Raw genomic sequence first — 17,555 nt, forward strand, 5'->3', positions numbered from 1 at the left:
TATTGATCTCCCCAAAGAGAAGTGGTTTAAGTATCCTCCTCCTTTAGAAGTCAATGTAGTTAAACCCAATCTAGTTGAAGAGAGAGTCATTGCCTATAATGATCATGTGGTTCCCAGTGCTTACATTGAGAAACCACCTTTCCCTGTTAGGATAAAGGATCATTCTAAAGCTTCGACTATGATACGTAGAGGCTACATTAGAACACCTACACCCCCTAAGAAAATTAGAGTTGAACATAGCATTGCTATTATCAAAGATCTTCTGTCTGAAGAAGTTGAGGGACATAATATTCACTTCTGTGAAGATGCTGCTAGAATTGCTAAACCTCACGTTAGATACAAACATAGGCGTGTTGTTGGCATGCATGTGGTTTCTGTTAAGATAGAGATCATTGTTGTCATGGTTTATGTGATGTGGGTGCTAGTGTTAGTGCAATACCTCAATCCTTATACGATGAAATCAAAGACGAGATTGCACCTGTTGAGATAGAGCCTATTGATGTCACTATTCAGCTTGCCAATAGAGATACTATCTACCCTGTGGGAATTGTTAGGGATGTTGAAGTCTTGTGTGGTAAAACGAAGTATCCTGCTAATTTCCTTGTTCTTGCTACTGCACAAGATAGCTTTTGTCCCATCATATTTGGCAGACCCTTCCTCAATACCGTCAATGCTCATATTGACTGTGAGAAGCAAACTGTCGCTGTTGGCTTTGAAGGTGTGTCACATGAGTTCAATTTCTCCAATTTTGGTAGACAACCTCATGAAAAGGAGTTGCCTAGTAAGGATGAAACTATTTCCTTAGGCTCTATTGCCATACCTCCTACTGATCCATTAGAGCAATACTTGCTTGACATGAAAATGATATGCATATGGATGAAAGGGATGAAATAGATAGAGTTGTCTTACAACAATATCCTATCCTTAAGAATAACTTGCGTGTTGAACTGCTTGGGGATCCACCTCCACCAAAGGGTGATCATGTGTTCAAGCTTAAACAGTTGCCTGATACTCTTAAGTATGCATATCTTGATGAAGAAGATATATATCCTGTTATTATTAGTGCTAGCCTCTCGGAGCATGAAGAAAATAAGTTACTAAAAACTCTAAGGAAGCACCGTGCTGCTATTGGATATACTCTTGATGATCTTAAGGGCATTAGTCCCACTCTATGCCAGCACAAGATTAAAAGCGATCCTGATTTCAAACCAGTTGCTAATCATCAAAGGAGATTGAATCCTAAGATGAAAGAAGTAGTAAGAAAAGAAATACTAAAGCTCCTGGAAGCGGGTATTATCTATCGTGTTGCTCATAGCGATTGGGTGAGTCTGGTGCATTGCGTTCCTAAGAAAGGAGGCAATACTGTTGTCCCTAATGATAAGGATGAATTGATCCCACAGAGGATTATTACTGGCTATAGGATGGTGATTGATTTTTGGAAGTTGAATAAGGCCACTAGGAAAGATCATTATCCTCTGCATTTTATCGACCAAATGCTAGAAAGGTTGTCTAAACACACACACACTTCTGCTTTCTAGACGGTTATTCTGGTTTCTCCCAAATACCAGTTGCACAATCTGATCAGGAGAAAACCACTTTCACCTGCCCTTTCAGTACCTTTGCTTATAGACGTATGCCTTTTGGCTTATGCAATGCACCTGCCACCTTTCAAAGATGTATGATGGCTATATTCTCTGACTTTTGTGAAAAGATTGTTGAGGTTTTCATGGATGACTTCTCCGTTTACGGGTCTTCCTTTGATGATTGCCTCAGCAACCTTGATCGAGTCTTGCAGAGATGTAAAGACACCAATCTTGTTTTGAATTGGGAGAAGTGCCACTTTATGGTTAATGAAGGCATCGTCTTAGGACATAAAATTTCTGAAAGAGGTATTGAAGTCGATAAGGCTAAGGTTGATGCAATCGAGAAGATGCCATACCCCACAGATATCAAAGGTATAAGAAGTTTCCTTGGTCATGCTGCTTTCTATAGAATGTTCATTAAGGACTTATCTAAGATTTCTAGGCCTCTTAACAATCTCTTACAAAAGGATATTCCTTTTGTTTTTGACGATGATTGTGAGGAAGCCTTCGAAATACTGAAGAGGGCTTTGATAACTGCACCTATTGTTCAACCACCTGATTGGAACTTGCCTTTTGAGATCATGTGTGATGCTAGCGATTATGCTGTTGGTGTTGTTCTATGGCAAAGAGTTGATAAGAAGTTGAATGTTATTCACTACGCTAGTAAAACTCTAAACAGTGCCTAGAGAAAATATGCTACTACGGAAAAGGAATTTCTAGCAGTCGTGTTTGCATGTGAAAAGTTCAGGTCTTACATAGTTGATTCCAAAGTCACTATTCACACTGATCATGCTGCTATTAAGTACCTCATGGAGAAGAAGGACGCTAAACCTAGACTTATCAGATGGGTTCTCTTGCTACAAGAATTTGATTTGCACGTTGCCGACAGGAAGGGTGCTGATAACCCTGTAGCAGATAACTTGTCTAGGTTGGAGAACATTCTTGATGACCCACAACCTATTGATGATAGCTTTCCTGATGAGCAACTGAATGTCATCAATGCTTCACGTAGTGCACCGTGGTATGTTGATTATGCAAACTATATCGTTGCCAAATATATACCACCTAGTTTCACGTACCAGCAAAAGAAGAAATTCTTCTTTGACTTGAGACACTAGTTTTGGAATGACCCTCACCTTTATAAGGAAGGAGTAGATGGTGTTATTAGACATTGTGTACCTGAACATGAACAGGGACAGATCCTACAGAAGTGTCACTCCGAGGCCTACGGAGGACACCATGCGGGAGATAGAACTACACACAAGGTATTGCAATCAGGTTTCTATTGGCCCACTCTCTTCAAAGATGCCCGTAAGTTTGTCTTGTCTTGTGAAGAATGTCAAAGAATAGGTAATATTAGCAAACTTCAGGAAATTCCTATGAACTATTCACTTGTCATTGAACCATTTGATGTTTTGGGCTTTGATTATACGGGACCTTTTCCAAAATCCAATGGGTATACTCACATCTTAGTTGGTGTTGATTACGTCACTAAGTGGGTAGAAGCTATCCCCACTAGTAGTGATGATCACAACACCTCTATCAAGATGTTGAAAGAAGTTAGCTTCCCTAGATTTGGAGTCCCTAGATATTTAATGACCGACGGTGGTTCACACTTCATTCATGGTGCTTTCCGTAAAACGCTTGCTAAGTACGATGTCAACCATAGAATTGTGTGTCCCTATCACCCTCAGTCCAGTGGTCAAGTAGAACTAAGCAACAAAGAGATTAAACTAATTCTGCAAAAGACCGTCAACAGATCTAGAAAGAATTGGTCTAAGAAGCTCGATGATGCACTGTGGGCTTATAGAACTGCCTATAAGAATCCCATGGGCATGTCTCCGTACAAAATGGTGTATGAGAAAGCATGTCACTTACCTCTTGTGCTAGAGCATAAAGCCTATTGGGCAATCAAAGAGCTCAACTTTGATTTGAAACTTGCTGGTGAGAAGAGGTTATTTGACATTAGCTCGCTTGATGAATGGAGAACTCAGGCATATGAGAATGCCAAGTTGTTCAAAGAGAAGGTTAAGAGGTGGCATGATAAGAGAATACAAAAGCGTGAGTTCAATGTAGGTGATTATGTCTTGCTATATAACTCTCGTTTAAGATTCTTTGCAGGCAAGCTTCTCTCTAAATGGGAAGGTCCCTATGTTGTTGAGGAAGTATATCGTTCCGGTGCTATCAAGACCAACAACACGGAAGGTAATTGTCCGACAGTTGTAAATGGGCAGAGAATCAAGCATTATATATCAGGTACTCCCATAAATGTTGAGAGCAATATTATCAATACCATAACTCCGGAAGAATACCTAAGGGACATTTATCAGCCTGTTTCAGACTCCGAAAACAAAGAGGTATGTGATTCGGTAAGAAAACAGAGTCCAAAACTTTTCCACTAGGAAATTTTCTCCATTTTGGAATATTTGAAAAAATACAAATATTGGAAGTATTCCGGAAAGTGCGCGAGGAGGCGACAAGCCTGCACGACGCGGGCCCACCCCCTGGCCGCGCTGTGAGGGCTTGTGGCCACTTCGTGCGCCTCCCGGACTCCGTTTTCGTGCGCGGTACTCCTGCTGGTCTGAAAAAAAATCATTATATATACTCCCGTTTGGTCTGACCCCTCCATCATGCAGATTTCTTCTGTTTTCGTTTCGAGCCTGTTTCTGTTGCATATCTCCAAGGTATAAATCAAAGATTAATGGCCCTCTTGGAGTCAAAGATTGCAACAACTCCGCCACCATCACCACCAAAGGAAGACAACTGAGCATTGGTATGGGCAATCCCCTTGGCTTGTGCCAAGCTTGGGGGAGTTGCCCCGGTATCGTATCACCATCACATCTTTTGCCTTTACCTTTGTTTTAGTTTTCCTTTTCAGTTTTCTCTTTTTCTAGTAGTTTAAAAGTCTTAACGTTTTAGTCTTGAGTTTTTCCTTGTGTCACCCCTGATGTATTCGAGCTCGTGAGCCATATAATAAAGAGTGTCTTAGTTGAAGGGCTTTGCCTCGTGCCATGATCAAAAGAGTGAGAATAGAACAAAAGCATGAAAGATCATGTAATGATCTTATGGGAAGTGATGGCTTCAAATATAAAAAGAATGAGGATTGAAACTTGTTGAGGGTAGGCAAACGTAGACCTTGGTCATGGTTAAAATTAATAGGAAGTGATAAAGAAGGAGAGGTTCACATATAAATATATCATCTATGACACCATCTATGATTGTGAACACTCACTAAACTATTGCATGCCTAGAAGTAGATGTTGGACAAGGAAGACAACATAATGAATTGTGTTTGCATGGCTCTGAACAATGTTATATGATTAGAGATCCCTTAGCATGTGACGATTGCTTCCACCTCATATTAGCCAAACCTTCCGCACTAAGTAGAGATACTACTTGTGCATCCATAAACCATCAACCCAGTTTGGCCATGTGAGTCCACCATACCTACCTATGGATTGAATAAGATCCTTCAAGTAAGTTGTCATCGGTGCAAGCAATAAAAATTGCTCTCTAATATGTCTATTAGTGTGTGGAAAATAAGCTTTGTACGAACCTGAGATGAGGAAGACATAAAAGCGACAGACTACATAATAAAGTTCTTTATCACAGGGGGCAATATAAAGTGACGTTCCTTCGCACTAAGAGGACACACATCCAAACCTCAAAAGCGCATGACAACCTCTGCTTCCCTCTGCGAAGGGCCTATCTTGTACCTTTACTTTTTGCCCTTGAAAGAGTCATGGTGATCTTCACCAATTCCTTATTTAGCCTTTATCTTGGCTAAGGTCATTTGCTTGGGAAAGATCTATATTCATATGTCAACTTGGAGGTAAGTATTCATGAATTATTATTGTTGACATTACCCTTGACGTAAGCAGTTGGCAGGCAAAACTATAAGCCCCTATCTTTCTTTGTGTCCAGCTGAAACTTTGATCTCATGAGTACCACGTGAGTTGTAGCAATTGTAGAGAACGAAAGAATGATTGAGTATGTGGATTTGCTTTACAAGCTCTTATTTGAGTCTTTCTGATGTTGTGATAAATTGCAATTGCTTCAATGACTAAAGGCTATCGGTTGTTACTTCTCGGTAAGGTTATTGATCCATGCTTTACTTTGTGAAGGAATTATCACTTTGGCGTGAGAGCTTATATGTTGGTATTGTTGTTCTGATCATGATCATGATGCATGCATGTTCGTATCTTGTTTTGTCGACACCTCTCTCCCTAAACATGTGGACATATTTAGTGAGCTAGGCTTTCGCTTGAGGACAGGCAAGGTCTAAGCTTGGGGGAGTTGATACGTCCATTTTGCATCATGTTTTCAAGTTGATATTTATCGCTTCTTGGGCTGTTATTTCACTTCATGGTACAATTCTTATTTCTTTTCTCTCTTATTTTGCAAGGTTTACATGAAGAGGGAGAATACCGGCAACTGGAATTCTGGCCTGAAAGTGGAGCAAGTTTGAGATACCTATTCTGTGCAACTCCAAACGCTGTAAAAATCAACGAGGATTGTTTTCCCGATTTATCAAAAATACTGGGCCGAAGAAGTGCCAGAGGGGCGCCAGGGGGTGGCCACAAGCCTGCACGGCGCGGCCACCCCCCCCCCAGGCCGCGCCATGGGGGCTTGTGGGCACCCTACTTGCCCCCCTCTTTTTCTATATGGAGGGTTCCGTCCAGGAAAAAATCAAGCAGGAGCTTTTTCGTGGTTTCGCCGCAGCCACGAGGCGGAACTTGAGCAAAACCAATCTAGAGCTCCCGCAGGACGATCCTGTCGGGGAAACTTCCCTCCCGGAGGGGGAAATCGTCACCATCGTCATCACCAACACTCCTCTCATCGGAGGGGACTCATCACCATCAACATCTTCATCAGCACCATCTCATCTCCAAACCCTAGTTCATCACTTGTAACCAATCTCCGTCTCGCGACTCCGATTAGTACTTGTAAGGTTGCTAGTAGTGTTAATTACTCTTTGTAGTTGATGCTAGTTGGATTATTTGGTGGAAGAGTTTATGTTCAGATCCATGATGCTACTCATTACCTCTCTAGTCATGAATTTGATTATGCTTTGTGAGTAGTTACTTTTGTTCCTGAGGACATGGGATAAGTCATGCTAATAGTAGTCATGTGAATTTGGTATTCGTTTGGTATTTTGATATGTTGGATGTTGTTTTTCCTCTAGTGGTGTTATGTGAACGTCGACTACATAACACTTCACCATTATTTGGGCCTAGAGGAAGGCATTGGGAAGTAGTAAGTAGATGATGGGTTGCTAGAGTGACAGAAGCTTAAACCCTAGTTTATGCGTTGCTTCGTAACGGGCTGATTTGGATCCACTAGTTTAATGCTATGGTTAGACTTTGTCTTAATTCTTCTTTCGTAGTTGCGGATGCTTGCGAGAGGGGTTAATCATAAGTGGGATGCTTGTCCAAGTAAGGGAGTACCCAAGCGCCGGTCCACCCACATATCAAACTATCAAAGTAACGAACGCGAATCATATGAACATGATGAAAACTAGCATGGCAGAAATTCCCGTGAGTCCTCGGGAGCGTTTTTTCTCCTATAAGACTTTGTCCAGGCTTGTCCCTTGCTACAAAAGGGATTGGGCCACTTTGCTGCACCGTTGCTACTTTCGTTACTTGTTGCTTTCTATGAATCATCTCACCACACAATCACTTGTTACCGACAATTTCAGTGCGTGCAGATTTTACCTTGCTGAAAACCACTTGTCAGATCCTTCTGCTCCTCGTTGGGTTCGACACTCTTACTTATCGAAAGGACTACGATTGATCCCCTATACTTGTGGGTCATCAAGTACTCCTTCTGGTCTGGAAAAAATCATTATATATTCTCCCGTTTGGTCTAACCCTCGTATCACGCAGATTTCCTGTGTTTTCGTTTCGAGCCTGTTTGTGTTGGAGATCTTGGTCGCTATGACATCCCCAAAAGCTCCGAAGGACAATATCTTCGAGAAGGTCATCAACCCCTACCTCACGGGAGTGCTGCAACACCCTCAATCTATCGAGATGCGTGAGGGGATGTTGCACATCCGTGATGTTGAGGGGCCCGAGAAGACCGGGAGCGTGGAGACGAGGCTCGAAGCAATGGAGCAACAAGTTTTCAAGTGCCAAGGGATGGTGGAGCATGGACTCAATGCGAACCACATGATGATCACGGAGTTCACCAACAAGCACAGGATTGATGCCAATGACATTGGGAAGCACCTCTCCAGGCTCTATGACAGGATTAATCACCTGCAGGCCCAGATCTATGACGTGCAGAACCAAAACTGTGAGTATGAGTATAGATTTAAATCAATACGGTTGGCTGCAGATTTGAGGATTCCGGAGACTTGTTCATCTTTCCATGATGGAGCACCTATGCCTTGGAACACGGAGGATCAATCCCATGTTGCAACAACTCCACCACCATCACCTCCAAAGGAAGACAACTAAGCATGGGTATGGGCAATCCCCTTGGCTTGTGCCAAGCTTGGGGGAGTTGCCCCGGTATCGTATCACCATCACATCTTTTGCCCTTTAGTTTGTTCCTTTTCAGTTTTCTCTTTCTCTAGTAGAATAAAAGTCTTAGTGTTTTAGTCTTGAGTTTTGCTTTGTGTCACCCCCGATGTATTCGAGCTCGTAAGCCATATAATAAAGAGTGTCTTAGTTGAAGGGCTTTGCCTCTTGCATGATCTAAAGAGTGAGAAAAGAACAAAAGCATGCAAGATCATGTAATGATCTTATGGAAAGTGATGGCTTCACATATAAAAAGAATGATGATTGAAACTTGTTGAGGGTAGAAAACGTAGACCTTGGTCATTGTTGCAATTAATAGGAAGTGATAAAGAAGGAGAGGTTCACATATAAATATAACATCTTTGACACCATCTATGATTGTGAATACTCACTAAACTATTGCATGCCTAGAAGTAGATGTTGGACAAGGAAGACAACATAATGAATTGTGTTTGCTTGGTTCCGAACAATGTTATATGATTAGAGATCCCTCAGCATGTGACGATTGCTTCCACCTCATATTAGCCAAAACTCTCTCACCAAGTAGAGATACTACTTGTGCATCCATAAACCTTCAACCCAGTTTTGCCATGAGTTTCCACCATACCTACCTATGGATTGAATAAGATCCCTCAAGTGAGTTGTCGTCGATGCAAGCAATAAAAATTTCTCCCTAAGATGTATGATCTATTAGTGTGTGGAAAATAAGCTTTGTACGAACCTGTGATGAGGAAGACATAAAAGCGACAGACTTCATAATGAAGTTCTTTATCAGAGGAGGCAATATAAAGTGACGTTCCTCCGCACTAAGAGGACACACATCCAAACCTCAAAAGTGCATGACAACCTCTGCTTCCCTCTGCGAAGGGCCTATCTTGTACCTTTACTTTTTGCCCTTGAAAGAGTCATGGTGATCTTCACCAATTCCTTATTTCGCCTTTATCTTGGCTAACGTCATATGCTTGGGAAAGATATATATTCATATGTCAACTTGGAGGTAAGTATTCATGAATTATTATTGTTGACATTACCCTTGAGGAAAGCAGTTGGGAGGCAAAACTATAAGCCCCTATCTTTCTCTATGTCCAGCTCAAAGTTTGATCTCATGAGTACCACGTGAGTTGTAGCAATTGCAGAGAACGGAAGGATGATTGAGTATGTGGATTTGCTTTACAAGCTCTTATTTGACTCTTTCTGATGTTGTGATAAATTGCAATTGCTTCAATGACTAAAGGTTATCGGTTTTTATTTCTCAGTAAGGTTCTTGATCCATACTTTACTTTGTGAAGGAATTATCACTTTAGCATGAGAGATTATATGTTGGTATTGCTGTTCTGATCATGATCATGATGCCTGCATGTTCGTATCTTGTTTTGTCGACACCTCTCTCCCTAAACATGTGGACATATTTATTGAGCTAGGCTTTCGCTTGAGGACAAGCGAGGTCTAAGCTTGGGGGAGTTGATACGTCCATTTTGCATCATGTTGTCATGTTGATATTTATCGCTTTTTGGGCTGTGATTTCACTTCACGGTACAATACTTATGCCTTTTCTCTCTTATTTTGCAACGTTTACATGAAGAGGAAGAAAGCCGACAGCTGGAATTCTGGCCTGAAAAAGGAGCAAGTTTGAGATACCTATTCTACGCAACTCCAAACGCCGTAAAAATCAACGAGGATTTTTTTCAGGAATTATAAAAAATACCGGCCGAAGAAGTGCCACAGGGGCGCCAGCAGGTGGCCACAAGCCTGCTAGGCGCGGCCACCACCCCTGGCCGCGCCTAGGGGGCTTGTGGGCACCCAATTGGCCCTCTGGCTCCCCCCTTTGGCTACAAGAAGGGTTTCGTCCAAAAAAATTAGGAGGAGGCTTTTTCGTGGATTCGCCGCCGCCACGAGGCGGAACTTGAGCAAAACCAATCTAGAGCTTGGGCAGGACGATCCTGCCGGGGAAACTTCCCTCCCGGAGGGGGAAATCGTCGCCATCGTCATCACCAACACTCCTCTCATCGGAGGGGACTCGTCACCATCAACATCTTCATCAGCACCATCTCATCTCCAAACCCTAGTTCATCACTTGTAACCAATCTCCGTCTCGCGACTCCGATTGGTACTTGTAAGGTTGCAAGTAGTGTTAATTACTCTTTGTAGTTGATGCTAGTTGGATTACTTGGTGGAAGAGTTTATGTTCAGATCTTTGATGCTACTCATTACCTCTCTGGTCATGAATATGAATATGCTTTGTGAGTAGTTACTTTTGTTCCTGCGGACATGGATAAGTCATGCTAATAGTAGTCATGTGAATTTGGTATTCGTTCGGTATTTTGATGTGTTGTATGTTGTTTTTCCTCTAGTGGTGTTATGTGAACATCGACTACATAACACTTCACCTTTATTTGGGCCTAGAGGAAGGCATTGGGAAGTAGTAAGTAGATGATGGGTTGCTAGAGTGACAGAAGCTTAAACCCTAGTTTATGTGTTGCTTCGTAAGGGGCTGATTTGGATCCACTAGTTTAATGCTATGGTTAGACTTTGTATTAATTCTTCTTTCGTAGTTGCGGATGCTTGCGAGAGGGGTTAATCATAAGTGGGATGCTTGTCCAAGTAAGGGAGTACCCAAGCGCCGGTCCACCCACATATCAAACTATCAAAGTAACGAACGTGAATCATATGAACATGATGAAAACTAGCATGACAGAAATTCCCATGTGTCCTCGGGAGCGTTTTTCCTCCTATAAGACTTTGTCTAGGCTTGTCCCTTGCTACAAAAGGGATTGGGCCACTTTGCTGCATCGTTGCTACTTTTGCTACTTGCTACTTGCTACGAATCATCTCGCCACACAATCACTTGTTACCGATAATTTCAGTGCTTGCGGATTTTACCTTGCTGACAACCACTTGTCAGATCCTTGTGCTCCTCGTTGGGTTCGAGACTCTTACTTATCGAAAGGAATACGATTGATCCCCTATACTTGTGGGTCATCAGTCGCCACGATGGGCACAGGAGGAGGCGTAGGGATCATCACGGGTGCCGCTGGGGGTGCGAGTGGTGATTCCTCCTGAAACAAGGCGAGGTGCGTCTGATGCTCCTTCCGAGCCTTGTAGGAGGCAACCACCTCCTTTGGTGCACGACACTGGCGGGAGAAATGCTCCAAAGATCCACACCTGAAGCAATCCTCAGGCCTCTGCCCCCCTTTACCGGCTTCTGCTGCTTAGCCGGAGTGGGGGTGAGGGCCCTTCTTCTTTCCCTTGCGGCCTCTCTTCTTCTGGAGAGGCTTGCGGACCTTGAGGGTGTTCACCTCCTGACGGGAACTCCCCCGAAGTGGTTGCGCGACAAAATTCTTTTTCAGAACCTCGTCATGCGCCTCTGCCACCTGGAGGAAGTCGATCAGCTCTGAATACCTCGTGTAGTTCCCCTGGCGGTAGTTCCGTGAGGACTGGACCGCATCAGGATGGAAAGTGGATAGGGTTTTCTCAATCTTCTGACTCTCGGTAACCTCAGTACCACACAGCTGAAGAGTTGTACAAATCCGGTGTAGCGCCGAATTGTACTCCCCAACCGTCTTGAAGTCTGCGAACCTCAGACGGATCCACTCCGCCTGTGCACGTGGCTTGACAGTGTACTTCAGCCTCTCAAACCGCTGCTTAAGAGCGGTCTAGAGGCCAGAGGCACTCCGTTCAGCCATATACTCGTCTTTCAGAGTAGGGAAGAGATGGTGACGGAGGAAATGCAGAGCCTCGGCATTTTCTAGCGCGAACTTGTGGTCAGTGGGGGGCAGCTGGGTCCCCTTACCAATCGCTCTTAGAAGGCCCTTGCCCTCGAACCAGATCTCACAGTGGGAAGACTAGCTCAGGTAGTTCAGCTCTGTCTGGGCCAACTCAGGAAACTCCCTGTTGACGATTTCGTCCATCTGCAATTTATGCAAAAATAATGAGATTACATCAGGTAATCTTTTGCATAAATGTGACGTAGAAAAACTTATTCAATAAAAAAAGAATTTTGCCCGGCCGAGGCGGGGCGCGGCAGCGGTCCGGCCGAGGCGGGCGGCGCAGCAGGCGCAGAGGCCCCCCAGCGCAGTCGTGTGCGACGCAGTAGTCGCATCAGGCGACTGCAGGTGTAGGCTCGGGCAGCCGGCGCGAGCAGCATGCTCGGCCAAAACCAGCCGTCTGTTCCGGCCAGGCACGACGCACGTGGGCGGAGCAGCAGGCTCACACCGACGGACGCGGCCGATGCGGCAGAGCAGCTGGCTCGCAAGCGGCTGGCCGGTCACCAGGGTCCGGGTCAGCACAGCCTTGCCGGTGATGGTTACTGTAGCAACTCGGGAGGAGAAAAAAACGTGCGTCAGCGGGACGTCATAACGCGGGTACATCCGGTACATCGCGGCGGGGTCGTGCTCATCTAGAGTACCTCTCATCACCGTCTCCCTAGGTGTAGTCAACAAATCTCTCGTAATTCATGAACATCGACCTTGGTCGGCGACGTGTTCTTCAGCCAGTTCATGGGAGAGAAATCCACACCGTAGGTAGATTAAATCCAAAAAAGTAAACTAATCGCAAAAACGGAACCGTGACAACGAGGGTAATCCATTTTTGCAAAGAGGGGGGTCGGATTTATATCTCGGTGCGATCGACGAGAGCCTGCTTGATGCAGGCTTAACGCAGGCTCGATGGAGAGTTGGTGGAACGAAGCGTGCTGATAACGTGTTCCGCAACTCCTGCCGACGAGTCCGGTCCAAGTTTGTGAAGCGAGAGCTGGTGTTGTAGACGAAGTAGTCAAACACACAGAGTCAAAGAACACCAGAAAGTAGAGAGAGGAACAAAGATTTATTAATCATCAAGTCTCTGTTACAATGATGACCTCTCCTTTATTTATATAGGGGTATGGGGTGCAGGGATAAGTACACATCTAACGTGAGTTTAGGAAACGAGAGGGGTTGGCTGCGTGCCTCCCACGCTAGCCAGCCAGCCTCAACCGTGCAAGGCCTTCTGTCCGGCCCGGTTTCCCAACACTCTCCACCCTCCTATTAGTCCACGGTAAGCGGCCTCACTTGTCACTAGGACTAGCACGAGGCTCGGATGACAGAGATGCTCACCTCGAGCACCTGCACAACCAGAGTCGGTTGGTGTCGGTTGCAAAAAATGCTAGACCTACGTAATTCTTTTATTAAATCTTACGTAACATTTCTAACTAAACCTCTTGGTCCCTGATTTTTATGGGTGTGGAGCCCTCCCATCCCTTTAATCCAATCTCAAGTCTTCAAACTTTCAATTACGTAAAAACTCAGTTAAAAAAAATTACGTAAAAACTGTATGTTAATTTAAGTTGGTCTAGCATGGTGTCGGTTGCCCCCCGCGTGCAAGTCCCTGTGGGCGTCCACATCCCACTGACGTTGTAGTCAAACCCCATCGGCAGCATCCATCGCCGACCCCTGGCCATGGCCACGGAACCGTCGGCTGGTCAGGCAAGCCAGTGGAAGCCAGATCTAGGCGCCATGGAGCACCCCCGGACTGGCATGGCTGCACACTCGCACGACCAAGCAGCTCGTGCAACCACACCGCGCTGCCCACCACCTCTGCTCCGTGCCGCCACTTCTTCGCCGCACCACCTGCAGACCCGTCGCCATGCCAGACCGGCTCGCTGGACCAGATCCAGACCACCAAGTCCTCCGGCCGCCGCTGCACAGTCGCCCGCCGCCTCCTCGCATCCATCACCACACAACAGCACTCGCCGAGCGAACCGCCGCCGACCGCGGTCAGATGCACCGCCGGCCCTGCGCCACGCTTCGCCATAAACAGGAATGCTACTGTGGTATGGATACGATCATAGGACCTTCAGAAGTTAAGATATACAGGAATTCGGCTACAGATCCCTACTGGTGTGTAAATCAGTACTCATCAATCAAGACCACATAAGATAGCTGGCTTCTGATGGTAAATTGACATTCCAGACGAGCACAATCAAGTAATCAACCAAGGCACATCAGATGGAGCACGTTCATGGAATCATATGTTAAAAGGAAATAGTAAAACATGAAATAGCCCACGAATATATCTCTGTCTGCCAGCAACGAGCAACACAATCAGAAGATATTGCAGGTTTCGACAACCCAAGCTTAAGAATCAAAACAGTGCCTTGCAGGTAGACACCGCAACGGAGCACAAACCACGTCTTTTTTTGCTCATATGTAAATTATCACTTATAGGCTTCGTCTGATGATGAACTCAAAAGGGCCCCTGGTACAGAAATCCAAAACCTCTCTCCAAGTTTCAGTTAACACGAACCTCCTCAGACGATGCAGCCCTGAAGAGCAGCACTGCTCGCGAACGGGTCCGTGGTAGAGAAATCAGAGCCTCTCTCCAAGTTGAGCAACCACTTGTCATCTCCCGTTACGAGTGGGCTCTCGAACAGCACCAGCGAACAGTCTCGGCTAGCCCATCTTGCGTCGAACAGAGGTTTCACTTTGGAGTTGGCCTCGTCCATCGAAGTGAAGCTCCCTTTGCAGAACAATCACCAGCTTCGTCAGCACCCGAGCGCTCTCCAGGACGAACTTGAGGAAGGAGAGCTCGCCCCGCTCCCCTCGGAAGGCGTAGAAGACCATCAGCTTAAGGTGTGACTGGATGCATTCGATGGTACCAGCCTCGTGCCAGAACTTGTTGTTCAGCTTGCCTGTGGGTTCATCAGTCTCATTGGACTGTAAATTGGTGAAATCGGTAAATAATTCTTCAGCTCCACAATGATGCATCAGCGAGACGGCAACACATACAGATACAGATACAGATACAGATACAGATACAGATACAGATACAGATACAGGGGTGATGCTAGATAAGTGAGGGGGTCTCGCTCTCACCTCGAGATGTAGCCTCTCGACGTTTGGAAAGCATCTGAGGAAGCTCGGCAGCATCTTAGCATCGTTGCGCACACCAAAGCACACTCTTAAGCTGAGGATCTTAACGCTCGGGACCGTGGTGCTTGGGCTTGCCTTCGTCCCAGTCTGCAGTGCACCAATTTTGTGAGAAAAGTTCATCCATTGGCATAGATATCGAACAAATGGAAACCTGTGAGAGCCATTTGCACCTTGATGATGGTGTTGCCGATCTCTAGCATGTGTCGTGCCGGCTCCAAGTAGCCAAGTAAGCTCAGCGCAGGGGCATGGCCAATCCTGACCGTCCTGTGCAAGCCATCGCGGGCCGATGATGTCCAGATGATGACCCTCTCAAGGTTAGGGGCGTTCTTGACGACGACATTCAGATCGATGCCTTCTATGATCTGCACGCACCGGAGGCTGCGGCTGACGAGGCTGAGCCACTTGAGCAAAACGTTGGCTTGGATGCATAGGATCTCCAGCACGGGGCTCCTGGCCAGGACGAAGTCCATGTCCCGGTTCACAATGGCCATGCCCAAGAGGCCCAGCTCGCGGAGGTGTGGGAATGACACTCCACGCGGGAGGTCGGCCGTGTTAGGGAAGGCAAGGGCGCCAAGGTAGAGGCGGGTGAGGGTCGCCATGCCGAAGAAGGTGGCGGGGAGGGCCATGTCGAGCGGCCACGGGCGGTTGACGAGCATGAGATCCCGGACGCCCTTGACGGCGAGGAGCTGGAGCCAGCGCGCGAGCAGGCCGGGGGTCTCCTGCATGTGGCACGAGATGAGGTGGACGAAGCGGAAGGGCCCCGGGTGCGCGTCGAGGATGCGGGTGATGGCGGACTCGACGCGCATCGCGTGGGCGCGCTCCACCCGCAGGCTGGAGCCGCATCCGGCGGGGAGTAGGTCGGCGTCGACGAGGACGAGCGGGGTGGAGAGCCAGACCCGGCGCCAGCGGCAGGCGAGCGCGGCGGTGCGCGCGCCGTCCTTGGCGGGGAGGCGGGAGACGATGCTGCGGAGGAGCTCCTCTGGGAGGGCGCTGATGCGGTCGACGCCGTCGTCGTCCTCGGGCGGGAGAAAGGCGGCGGAGAGGGCAGCGCGGTTGGAGACGAAGGGCGGGTTGGGGAGGACGTAGTGGAGGAAGGTCATGGCGGTGGTCACGTCGGCCTCAAGGGTGACCGGGTCCATGCCGCCCTCCCGGTACATGGCCTGCGTCGCGGCGTCCATGGGGAAAGCCCGCACACGGGGGTCCAGGGCCGCCGCCGCGAGGCCTCCATGGCGCGGTCCGCGGGTACACCGGGGTCCATGGGGACACCTGCACCTTCGCTCGTGCCTACCGCCGTCCATGGGGGCAGCTGGCCACCGGCTGACGAGGGAGGGTGTTGGGATTTGGGTTTTGAAATACGGTGGCGGAAGAAATTTGTTGGCTTTGGGCGGAGAAGACGGTGGATGTAGATGGCTGGATCCTGGATGCGGTTCGCGCAGCGTGCTTCTTTTTGGAGGCTTTTTTTTAGGGGTTTTTGGGAAGTAGTTTGGGCCTCTTAGTTTGCTTCCAGTAAAACGTGGCTACCGGGCCAGCGCGGTAGGGCCCGTTAAGCGCACCGAGGATCAGGCATAAGCCCTTTAGATTAAACGTGAAATCACTAGTTAGCGAATACATCTTCCAACGATTACTTCCACCATCACAGCGTGTGACAAGTGACGCCTTGCATGCGTGTCATTTGTCGCAACCGGGGTTTTTCCCTTTTTTCGTACATTCGTATTTCAAAACGTTTTATCTCCTAAATCGTGCGTTTAAATCTCGAACCATTTTTATCGTTGACTTTCTTGCGTCGAGATCTTCAAAACTAGGTCCCATGTTGATAGAATTTGACGAACTTTTTTTTCATGAAAAAAATCAGAAGGAAAAAACCGAACGAAAAAACCGTGCCTCACGCGATAGAAAAAAAAACAAAAAACGTGTTTTTTTCCTTTCCGAGAGGCACGGGCCGTGCCTCTCGCGAAGGCAAAACCATGCCTCCCGTGGAAGCAAAATCGTGCATCTCACGGAAAAAAGAGAGCAAAAAACGCGTTTTTTTTCCTTTTCGGAAGAGGCACGGGCGTGCCTCTCGTAAAGATAAAACCGTGCCTTTTACGGAAGCAAAACCGTGCCTCTCACAAAAAAATAGAAAACGCGCTTTTTTCCCTTTCGGGAGAGGCACGGGCGTTCCTTTCGCGGAAGCAAAACCGTGCCTCTCGTAAAAAAACGCGTTTTTCCTTTCCGAAAGGCACGGGCGTGCCTTTCGGAAAGGCAAAACCGTGCCTTTCGTGCAAGCAAAACCGTGTCTCTCGCAAAAAAATGAAAACGCATTTTTTTACTTTCCGAAAGGCACGGTTGTGCCTCTCGCGAAGGCAAGACCGTGCCTTTTGTTGAAGCAAAACTGTGCCTATCCTAAAAAAAACAGAAAAATCGCATAAAAAACACGTTTTTTCGCACAAAAAAAATTCATCCAAAAGTTACGAAAGACCAGTGAAAAAACATAACACTACAAAAATCGGAAAAAACCCACTCAAAAAAAGAGAAAACGCGTGCGGAAAAATAAAAAAACAAAATCC

At 46.6% G+C, this 17,555-nt stretch overlaps 1 pseudogene; it reads right to left on the reverse strand.

Moving 5' to 3' along the window:
- Window positions 1-14,095: 14,095 nt before the first annotated feature.
- On the reverse strand, window positions 14,096-16,420 carry LOC123446197 (annotated as a pseudogene).
- Between the last annotated feature and the right edge of the window lie 1,135 nt (window positions 16,421-17,555).

This window comes from Hordeum vulgare, chromosome 4H (genome assembly GCF_904849725.1).
Source record: "Hordeum vulgare subsp. vulgare chromosome 4H, MorexV3_pseudomolecules_assembly, whole genome shotgun sequence".
Taxonomy (NCBI): Eukaryota; Viridiplantae; Streptophyta; class Magnoliopsida; order Poales; family Poaceae; genus Hordeum; species Hordeum vulgare.